This window comes from Cervus elaphus, chromosome X (genome assembly GCF_910594005.1).
Source record: "Cervus elaphus chromosome X, mCerEla1.1, whole genome shotgun sequence".
Lineage (NCBI taxonomy): Eukaryota > Metazoa > Chordata > Mammalia > Artiodactyla > Cervidae > Cervus > Cervus elaphus.
The window spans coordinates 147,478,756-147,484,572 of NC_057848.1; the positions used below are offsets into that span (position 1 = coordinate 147,478,756).

The 5,817-nt window shown below is 35.8% G+C and overlaps 1 non-coding gene across 1 annotated transcript; it reads left to right on the forward strand.

Annotated features, from left to right (window-relative positions):
• The first annotated feature begins 752 nt into the window (after positions 1-752).
• Positions 753-825, forward strand: TRNAG-UCC. Its single transcript has one exon. It is a non-coding gene; the product is annotated as a tRNA-Gly (tRNA).
• Positions 826-5,817: the final 4,992 nt, after the last annotated feature.

A 5,817-nucleotide genomic window follows, 5' to 3' on the forward strand; every position in this document is an offset into this window, starting at 1 on the left:
TAATATGTCAAATCCTATGAGGTTTGATAGTAAATGAAGTGTAGATATAATTTCTAAACTGTAGTGCTAACATGGTCACTAGAAAGTGCATACTATTGAAGAGGAAAAGTTATAACTTTACATAACCTCCTGTTCGGTCTGCCTCTGTAACTCAGCTTGCTCCTTGCAAAGTCTAGATCACGTAGGTCTCAGAAAGTGGGGCCTCACGATACTAGGAACTTGAACTTATCTCACTCACCCTTGTCCTGCTCTTTGCAATTGCCCAACCCCTGCAGACCTGCTTAATCATGCCTGTCCATGTAAAGGTCAGGCAACCCCCTCCCCATCTTGACTGCTCTTCCTGTGTGCACGCGAAAACCCTTAACTTAAACCAGCCTATTAGCAGCTAGTGTTGCCCACTAGAGTCTGTCTATAAAAACTCTGTAACCCCTTTGTTCGGGGCTCAGAGCTTAGAGTGTTAACTCCTCTGGGCCCACCAGCAGAATAAACCTGAGTTTTCCAACTCTCCAAGTGTGGTACTTGGTTTCTCAATTACTGGTTTCTGCAATGCTAGAAGACAAAAAAGGTGGATGTATGCAAATATGCAAAATTTGCAAACATATGCAAATTTTCTTTTGCAGTGTTTGTCTTGTCTAATCCATTTTCCACAGCAGAACTATGCAAGTCCTAACCTCTGTAACCTACCTGGGTTGCTTTTCAAAGGTATAATCTGTCGCTTCATCCTTTGTTACCATCAAAAGTCTACAGGGAATTCTCTGGTGGTCCAGTGGTTAGGACTCTGCACTTCCACTGCAGAGGCCATGGGTTCAATCCCTGGTTGGGGAACAAAGATCCTGCATACACAGCCAAAAAAAAAAAAGTTATTTGCTTTGAGTATGATCTGGGGCCAGTTTCCCTAATTTCCAAGGTGACAACTGACTAGCCCAATAAAATAATCCATGAGATTCTATTTATGTATTGATGGAAGAGGAATTATATTCTCAGTCTATTATGTTATCATGAATTACTTAAATATGATGAAATAGAGTATCATTATAATTGTTGTTTTGGCAGAAATAGTGAATTTATTTTTAGGAATATCAAACTGAATTGCAAAAAGCATAGTACCTAAGACCTCAGACTGAACAGAGTTCTTGAGCTCAGCAGATTATAAACATATATAATTTGTAAGTTTCCTTCAGGTATATGGGTATATGGAGGACATTTAGGTGAGCACCACTTATAAATATAGCTACTTTTTACATTGTTTATATATCTATAGTGCCTTTAAGCATCCTATCTAGATTAGTACTATGAACAATATTGGTGCTTAATCAATGGTTAATAAAATAAAATAAAACAAAAACTACATGATTAAGAATTGGATGTCTTTCATTTAATCCTTCCATTACAAATAGTTTCTTCCCTTAGTAGGCATATCTTTTTAATATTTAGTTAAGATTCATGAATGTTGTCGAATGCCCTTCCATTCACTTTTGAAAACTAGCATCCTTGCTTTTTAAGATTTTCTCCATTTTCTACAGTTACACATTAAAGGAAAGAAAAGCAAATGTTAGATGTAAGGACACATTCTAAATATTCCTGAAGAGATAACATTTTGTTGTCAACTTAGAGGGTGAAGTGAATGAAAAGAAATCAAAACGCACTTGCAAGAGGTAGTCTTTTGAGACTTCTATTGATGTCCATATTACCCATAAGGAGTGCACAGTTTATCTGTGTGAACTATTGTGTAGCTGCAGATCTAGGGATTTTACTCTTTTGCTATCAGACTCTCTTTAGGCAGTGAATCAAGGGAGCATCAGCTGAAAAACCTACAGATAAGGGATTCTGAGTAATTTTAAATAACCCGTTCATCCCTTATAGCATTTAAGTGACTATAAAAAGTTACTAATCTATAGGCATCTCATGCTTTTTCTTTTCTTGTCAGTTTCTTGGTTTTCACTTGGTTTCCTTTTCCTACTTCTGAGCAGTAAGAAGATAAATTATTTTATATCCATATTTTATATCCATTTATATCCATATATATATCCATATATCCATATTTTATATCCATTCTGTTTTCAGAAACCATTGTTTGGTAAAAAGTCATTCTGAATTTTGTGATGTTAAAGAGATCAATCATATAAGAATAGAAATTACAGCAAAAATGTGATTGTAAACTGTGCATTTTATGCATGTTTTTACAACATATGCAGAGTTTGCACATTAGGAAAATTCAATTTAAACATGTTTTTGGTCAGAAATTCTTAGCAGTACCTCTTCTTTCTCTGCTGTCCCTTGCATTTGACTTCCACCAAAAATAGATATGATATTACAGAAAGTTTTATCACAAATTTGGGAAAACAGATAATGTGAGGGATGACAAACTGATAGCACAAATCAAACTATCAACCTCCTCCTACCAATAACACTCATCACTAATTAAGCAAAAACACTTTTCACCTTCTCCTCATCAAGATATGGCACCTTTAAGCAGCACTCTTAAAGAGACACTTGCTATTCAACAGAGGTAGAAAAATGTCTAATGTCATTTGCCATTGCTAATTGAGAAAAAAAATGTTCAGGAAATAATGATGCAGTTTAATTTATTCCACATTTTACAGATATGGTTATATTAAGAGATGGATATTCAAAATGAAGACTGAAGCAGTGTATGGATTGATTATTAATTCTGTATTTCCATGAATATATATCAAACATTGAATTATACTTTGAATACAGAAAGATAAATTAAGAAAAGACCTTACCCTCAGTGTATTAGGAATATTTACAAGTGAAAGATTGAAGGCAAAAGGAGAAGAGGGTGGCAGAGGATAAGATGGTTAGACAGCATCACTGACTCAGTGGACATGAGTTTGAGCAAACTCTGGGAGACTGTAGAGGACAGCCTGGCGTGCTACAGTTGATGGGGTCACAGAGTCAGACATGACTGAGGGACTGAACAGTAACAACAAATAAAAAATTTCAGTATCAAGTAATAAACCATAAAAATAATGTAGAGAATGCTATAGGAGCACACAGAAAAAAGGAATCACTTTCTGTTATTGCCCAGAGTACCTAAAGAAGACTTTTACTGAGAAAGTAATAATATTTGAATAGATCTTGAAAGACGAATAGGAAAATGGGATGGGGCAATGGGCAATAACAAGACCACTCCAGGAAGAAATAATGATGGGGCAAAAGTATGATGATGTACATCTTAATTAGAGAAAGATGAAACATTTGATGAGGCTAGAGGGCAGAAGAGAATAATTTGATGATTCCAGGTTATAAATGGCCTTTAATATTGTATTACAGAGTTTGAGGTTTTTCCTTTAGGCAATGAGGGAAAACTAAAGATTTTAAGCAAAGGGATGTATGTGGTAACTTAGTATGAAAAATAAAGTAGGAAATAAAGATATCCTGGTGGCAGAAATATCATGTAAAACAGTGATCTCTCAAATGGAATGATCATATCCTAGGGAACATGAAATGAGCCATTGGAATATGGGAAGGTAACCTCAGGATATTTACTTTTATTTCAAGATAAGAAAGAATTTAGCTTGACTCATATGTATTTTGAGTATAATTGCTTTACAATGCTGTGTTAGTTTCTGCTGTACAACAAAGTTAATCATCTGTATGTATACATATTTCCTTTCCCTCCTGAGCCTCCCTCCCATCCCCCCACTGCCATCCTACCCATCTAGGCCATCATAGAGCACTGAGTTGAGCTTCTTGTGCTTTATAGCAGGTTCCCACTAGGTATCTATTTTACACATGGTAGTGTATATGTGTCAATCCTAATCTCCCAATTCATCCTGCTCTCCTCTCCCCCCATGTCCTCATGTCCATTCTCTAGGTCTGCATCTCTTTTTCTGCCCTAAAAATAGGTTCATCTGTACCATTTTTCTAGATTCCACATATATGCATTAATATATGGATATTTGTTTTTCTCTTTCTGACTTACTTGACTCTGTATGACAGACTCTAGGTCCATCCACTTCTCTACAGATGACCCAATTTCATTTCTGTTTATGACTGAGTAATATCCTATTGTATATATGTACCACATCTTCTTTATCTGTTCATCTGTCAATGGACATTTAGGTTGCTTTCATGTCCCAGCTATTGTAAATAGTACTGCAGTGAACATTGGGGTACATGTGTCTTTTTGAACTATGCTTTTCTCAAGGTATATGCCCAGTAGTGAGATTTCTGGGTCATATGACAGTTCTATTTTTAGTTTTTAAAGGAATCTGCATACTCTTCTCCATAGTGGATGTACCAATTTACATTGCCAACAGCAGTGCAAGAGGGTTCCCTTTTCTGCACACCCTCTCCAGCATTTATTATTGGTAGATTTGTTGAGAGTGGCCATTCTAACTGGTGTGAGATGACATCATTGTAGTTTTGATTTACGTTTCTCTAATAATTAGTGATGTTGCATGAGTTTTCATGTGTCTCTTGGCCATCTGTATGTCTTCTTTGGAGAAATGTCTATTTAGGTCTTCCACCCATTTTTTGGTTAAGTTGCTTGTTGTTTTGATATTGAACCGCATGAGCTGTTTGTATATTTTGAAAATTCTTCCTTTGTCAGTTGCTTTATTTGCAAATATTTTCTCCCATTCTGAGGGTTGTCTTTCCTTCTTGCTTATTGTTTCCTTTGCTGTGCAGAAGTTTTTAAGTTTAATCAGGTACTATTTATTTTTTCATTACACTAGGAGGTAGGTCAAAAAAGATCTTGCTGTTATTTATGTCAGAGTATTTTTCCTGTTTTTCTCTAAGAGTTTATAGTGTTCAATCTTATATTTTTGTGTATGGTTAGGTAGTGTATTCTTTTACATGTAGCTGACCAGTTTTCCCAATACTGCTTATTGAAGAGACTGTCTTTTCTCCACTGTATATTCTTGCCTCCTTGGTCATAAATTAGGTAGATATAGGTGCATGAGTTCATCTCTGGACTTTCTGTCCTGTACTGTTGATCTTTATTTCTGTTTTTGTGCCAGTACCATACTGCCTTGATGACTGTAGCTTTGTAGTATAGTCTGAAGTCAGGGAGTCTGATTCCTCCAGCTCCACTTTTCTTTTTCAAGATTGCTTTGGCTACTTGGGGTCTTTTGTGTTTCCATACAAATTGTGGATTTTTTTGTCCTAATTTTGTGGAAAATGCCATTAGTAATTTGATAGGGATTGCTTTGAATCTGTAGATTGTTTTTAGTAGTATAGTCTCACAATATTGATTCTTCCAATCTAAGAGCATGTTATATCTCTCCATCTTTTTGTGTCATCTTTGTTTCATCAGTGTTTTATAGTTTTCTGAGTACAGGTCTTTTGCATCCTTAGGTAGGTTAATTCCTAGGTATTTTATTCTTTTTGTTGCAATGGTAAATGGGATTGTTTCCTCAATTTATACTTATGATCTTTCATTGTTAGGGTATAGAAATGCAAGAGACTTCTGTACATTAATTTTGTATCCTGCAACTTTACCAGATTCACTGATTAGCTCTAGTAGTTTTCTGGTGGCATCTTTAGGATTTTCTACATATAGTATCATGTCATCTGTGAACAGTGTACTGATATCCAATAAATATAATCAACAGATAAATTTAATCATTTGTATATTTAAATGAAAGATCCCCTGGAGGAGGGCACAGCAACCCACTCCAGTATTCTTGCCTGGAGAATCCCGTGGGTGAGAGAGCCTGGGGGACTACAGTCCATAGGGTCTCAAAGAGTCAGACACAACTGAAGTGACTTAGCACACACATAATGGTGTTGTATACTCAAACATTTGTCTTTACTGATATAACTGTGACCTTTCAGAGCTACTCCTCA